Below are 6,028 nucleotides of genomic sequence, written 5' to 3' on the forward strand. Positions count from 1 at the left end.
CCAACTGAGATTCCCTGGTACACCTTTTTCACCCCTCTTTATTCCCTCGCCTCCAGGATCATGTGGCATAGTGACCATCACTTCTGGATTGGCCAAAGAATAGATGAGACTGCAGAGTGAAATGGTGTTTCCCCTATGGAATGTCTGGAGTGTTCCCAGACCTGAGCCAGGGAAATTCCATTGCTACTTGCAGAGAGCCCTGGCTGCAGCAAGATTTAATCTTCCAGCAGGGAAAACATTTAGGATTTATAACAGAGGTGGCCAAACTTACTGGCCCTCCAAGCCACATATGACAATCTTTAGAAGTTCAAGAGCTAGGGCACACCTGCCGGGAGCTCGGCCTCGGGGCTTCAGCCCCACTCCTGCTGAAGCCCTGAGCCCCGGCAGGTGTGCTCTGCAGGGCTGAAGCTCCGAGACCCCCATCTCCACTGGACAGAAGCTCATACCCATCACCCCATTGCAAGGCAGGGGGCCTGAGCTCCCTCCCCCCCAGTCTGGTAGGCGGAGAATGGGTGTGCAGGGGGGGCTTGCAAGCCACACTTTAATGGTAAACGAGTTGCATTTTTGCTTGCGAGCCATAGTTTGGCCACTCCTGATTTATAGGCACAAACATATGACATTTATAGATACCTGCTCTACAGAGACTGTTCTTATTTCCATTCAAGTCAATAGCAAAACTCCCGTTGACTTCAGTGCAGCAGGATCTGGACCATAATCCTTGATGGATATGTTTCCTATTAATAATATGGTCTAATTAGGGCTGTGCAACTGCTTGAGAAGCTGGATCCAAGAGTAACATAAGGTGCCGATCATTAACATCAATCCTTCCCTGTTCCTCTACTAATTTAACTTACATGAACACAAGAATGGCCATACTGAGTCAGACCAATGGTCCATCTAGCCCAGTATCCTGTCTTCCAACAGTGGCCACTGCCAGATGCTTCAGGAGGAGTGAACAGGGCCATTTATCAAGTTATTCATCCCCTGTCATCCCGTCCATGCTTCTAGTTAAAGGTTAAATGGTGTCTGCATTATTTTTAGGCTCTACAAACTACTCACCCTACCCACTTCCCATGACATTAGCCATCTTATTATTGTTATTAGTGAAAGTGTATATTGTGATTGTGCCAAAAGACCCCACATCAGCCTTTGGGCCCCATTATGCTAGGCTCTGTACAGACAGTTACAGAGCCAGTCCTTGCCCCCAGAGAGCTTGCAATGTATCTTTATCCAGCATAGTTAACAAGCATTCAGATTATTTATACTAATGAGAAAGGCAAGTGCTAAACAGAGGATAGGAGATTCCGAGTTCTAACCTTGGCTCTGACCCTAACTCTTTCTATGGCCCTGGGCAATTATTATAATTTATTTGTATTGTGATAGCTGCATGAGGTCCCTGTCAGGAGGTCAGTGCTGGCGTTTTGCTAGTTGCTGAACACACACACATAATAAAATGATAGTCTGTGGCCCAAGGAGCTTACAACCTAAGGGCCAGATTGTGTGATACTCATTCAGGTTAGACAGAGTCTTACTCTACAGAGAATAGTCCTATTTACTTTCATGGGACTCATGGAGTATGGTATTGTTCAGTGCAAATAAGCATATCACAGTCTGGCCGCACGTAAGTTATTTAACCTCTCTGCTCTGGCTGCTCATTTGTAAAATCAGGATAACAGTACTTAATTACAGAGATATTATTATAAGGATTTGTTAGTTAATATTAAATGAAAGTGCTATGTAATTGCTAAGTATAAGCCAAATTCTTCTGTTTTAACTCAACTGTAATTCCCAATGAAGGCAGAATTTGGCCACATATTAATACTGGGATGAATCCTGAAGGAAGTCTTTACTCATTCTTTAGGTAGGCAGAGCTCCCAGTGGAAGTTAACTGGACTTTTGCCTGATGTGATGGGGGTGTTCACCCCACACAAGGCTAGAAGAGTTAAGTGGGCCAGTTAGCTGCCCAGAATGCACCTGGAGAAAAAGACAGGGAGCAGGAATTTAAGAAGAACGGTCTCAGCTGGATAGAAACAGGCCCTATATAAGCCCAGAAGCTGGCAACAGAAGGTGGCTGGAGGGAAGGAGTCTTCAGTCTCCCTGGGAGAAGTGGGGGACTAGAGGCAAGTAGTCTACAGTTACTCCCTGGGAGGAAGGCTTGTGGCTTGGCAAGCCCAGAGAAGCAGGAGAGCCAGAGCGGTAGGCAAGACTCAGGGGAAAAGCAATGAGGTATGGGGTAGGTCCAACCTTGGCTGCTGATGAAAGGGCCCCTGACCTGGGATCTGGAGTAGAGAGCAGGCCCAGGTCCCCCTGCCAGTTGCTGACAAAGTGGCACTGGCAAGGCAGTGAGCAGGAAGACTCCCTGAGTCCTTTTGTCAAAAAGGACTTCAATACCCTGGAATGGGGGAGCATGTATGATGACCCGGCTGGAGGGCTGAGTCATGAAGAGGAGGCTGCAGGGCGTCGAGTGAGAGGGGTCCACAGGGTGAGAGGACAATGGCAGAGGCACCCCCAGGGGAGAGCGCAATGCCTGGCTGGAGTTAATCCCCAGGACAGCCAGCAGGAGGCACCACCAGCAGTGAGTGAACTCTGTGACACCTGAGTAAGGACTGATTAATGACCTTAGGCCCAGTGTGTATAGATCGTGGATTCTCCCAGTTATCAGCATGACACATGCTGCATTTTGAAATGCAGCACTCCCTTCTGAGCCAGTAATTGAGTCCATAAGGATAACAAAGAGTTTAGGTTTAATTCAGAAAAATAAACGTTGTTAGTCTTCATCAGTAACTTAATTAATGTCCTCAGGTTCATCTTGGGTTGGAGAGTGAAAAGAATATTGTTATGGATGGTGAAGAAACTGCACAAATATATTTATGCAATTCTAATTTTGTCTTATGGTGTTGGGTTGCATTGGGTTAAGTTGCATAATGGTAAGTAAAGTAACTGGATACAATCCAGTGCAAAGCGACGCATGAAATAGGCACTTTCACCCCCAGTGGGTGGAAATCTGTATCAGCAGGAAACAGATATTCCAGTACTACTTGTGAGTAGTTGGAGATCTGCATGCACTTTGATACCCACATTCTTTTAAAATGAATCATTCTTTAATGCAGACACAAGATACTGAGCTTACTGAAGTTAACAAGCCACATGCTGACACTGAGCTTGATTAACCCAGGATCTTTACTGACTTCTGTCTATGTACTGATACGGCTCTCATCACTGTAGTACAAGTGCTGGCTGAGCAGGAGCTGTGGTTAAAGTAGGGGTGACCCAACATAGTATTCTAGCCAGCAAGTCTATGCCAGATACAGGATTAGAACTCAGGTCTCTTAACACTTTCTCCCAAACTCAATTGACTAGACTTTGATGCCTGCAAAGCTGCCTTGCTTTTGTTTTACCATTTGGATCCTCAGATGACCATATGACCAAAACTCAGCATCCAGTTCAGTCACTCTTTTTCCAGAGGCTGGGACCTGGGGGCCTGAGTTTTGGTCTGTGATCCTATAGAGTTCTGTTCACCAAATATGCCCACTAGAAATTCAAGTTCACAGCAGTGCTGCTGGCAAGCAGGAAAGTGAGAGTTGGAACAAATCACACCCCAAGAGAAGATAGTCAAGAACAAATGATGGCAGTTCTTATGCAGGCAAAATGTCCAATAAAACCAATAGTAATTTTGCCATGGCCTTCAATAGGAGCAGGGCTTGGCCCGTAGCAAATTTATCTTTCCACTATTTTAAGTTTAAAAGCATCATCCCTTATATTCCTCTTGCACCTTTCACCCTGAAGCACTCTAAAAATAAACCAAAATACCAGGGATCAATGAAGTGAAATAGGATCCTTTCTTGTGGAAAGAAATTAGCCCCTGCAGTTTCTAAGAAATTATGTTTTTTAAATATTTTTTTTTAAAAATCATGCATTGGATAAAAAATGATGGTCTATCTTGCTTTAGCAGACACTTGCCCACCAATTGCTTGGATGAAGGAAAAACACAGCAGTAATTGAGAGAGAGCTAAGATTCCCGAATGGATTTCCTGTTTGTTTGGGGCCAGTTCTCCCTAAGACCATGTGATCCTTGAGGTAGCAGTGATACTGCCACACGCAGCAGTGCAATAGTATATTTAGGACACGATAATCAGTTTATTCCAGGAGAACGAGGTGGGGGGCAGGTGACCTCACCGACTAACCTATTGGAAAAGTAAGCTAAAATCATGCACTGAAAACATCAAAATTCTGTAAACTTTTTAAAATGTCTGTGCTCTAACCTTAAAAAAAAATGCAGCTGATTCATTTAATCTCCTCGAGTGAAGATTTTGATACCAAATGTTGGCTCAGAATAACTTTTTTTTATGGCTGAGTTACAAACCTATCAAAAATGGAGCTTGTAATGGAAAAGCTAACAGATCTTTAACTGTTGTGGTACATACTGATTGCTACTCAGATATGCAGTGTGTAGCTTTGTCCTACAACAAACCCTTGGGTTTTCTTACTTACTTGCATTAACTTCATTTACAGATGGGGAATGGAACAGACTAACTGGCAATTCCTTGTATGACAGATTTAGAAATGCATCTGTATGATATCTGAATGGCATTTAATGATTTAAAGCCTGATCCTGAGTAACTGCAACTTCCATTCCCCATAGTGGGGGATTGAGAGCATTCAGCACCTTGCTTAAATTGCACTTCTTCATGGGTGGGGTGCGTTACATGAGCTTGGAGATTGGCTGGAATTAAGATCCTCTTAATATCATTAAAGGGAGTGATGCAGATCAGGCAATCTCTGCTAGAACAGTAGAGGAACTCACCTAGGTGATAAACTAGGTTGGCAAGGATGGCTGTGAAGTAAAGAGGAATCTATAAATCCCATCCCCCTGACCAAGCACAAGTAGCCAGCCTTGGCACAGAGCTGTTCCACAGAAGCTACAAGGCAAAGAATCCTCCCCATCTATAGAATTTCAGCAGAGCCACTCCAGAGCCCCTTGGGCACCTTGGAAGTTGCCGTAACACCTGCTGCTCCTGCAGGCTCACTCCACAGGGAGTGGATTTGCACAGTGGGGCAACCTTGATTCACTCTCAAACCCCTTCCCACTGCGTGGGTCCATGCAGGACACTGACCATGGAAGTGGGCTCTGCAAGGGTGTGCTGACCGCACCGTTTGGATTCCTTAAATCCTGACATACCTGATAGTGGAATCTCACAGGTTAGACTGTGTCTAGGGCCCTCTGTGGTCATAGAGAAGGCAAGATGTACCCCTAACAGCAAATGCCATAAAACTAGACTGTAATAGAGGAGAGTGAATCGAGTTGCTAAGGGCATGACTGTGAAAGATTAAAAAAAATGCAACTAATCAAATTCTGACAAGGCATTAAGGAGGAAAGAAGAGAGCATTTCTGAGCTGTCTGAACAAAGGCTAGATGCATGCAAAATAAGGCGAGGTTCTTATGTATAAACACAATCTGATTTTTAGCTGGCATTACATAAAGATAAGGCACATGATGACTGAAATGCTACTGTACAGCAACCATTGACTTCAGTGGGAGCAGGACCAGGCTCCATACGTTCTGTTGATCAGAATGGTAGCATGAATGCAGGAGGACAGAATTAAACAATAAGATGTGAGACACATGCTGTGAGGTAAAATGCAATCTAAGTTAATGCAAAGGGCCTAATTCTGCTCATCTAATACTCATCCAAGTAGTTCTATTGACTTCTAGGGGAATTGACTCGATTATGTAAGTAAAGCAAGTTATAACTTGGCCAGCTCTAGAGACAAGAGACACCGCACAGTGGGCATGGTCACAATATATTTAAAATCCCATTGAAGTTGATGAGAGCCTTTCTATTGACTTCAATAGGCTTTGAAACAGGTCCCACATCCTTTGACGATAACAATACAAATTCACCCTCTCAACGGACAGCTGGACAAGGAGCAGTGGTCAGAAATTGAGAAAATAAATGTTCAGGGAGAGATCAGCGGTGTTTAATTGGCTGGCTTTCCCTGTGGAGGTTGAAATGAAATATCTGTTCAT

Source organism: Mauremys mutica, chromosome 11 (genome assembly GCF_020497125.1).
Source record: "Mauremys mutica isolate MM-2020 ecotype Southern chromosome 11, ASM2049712v1, whole genome shotgun sequence".
NCBI classification, from domain to species: domain Eukaryota; kingdom Metazoa; phylum Chordata; order Testudines; family Geoemydidae; genus Mauremys; species Mauremys mutica.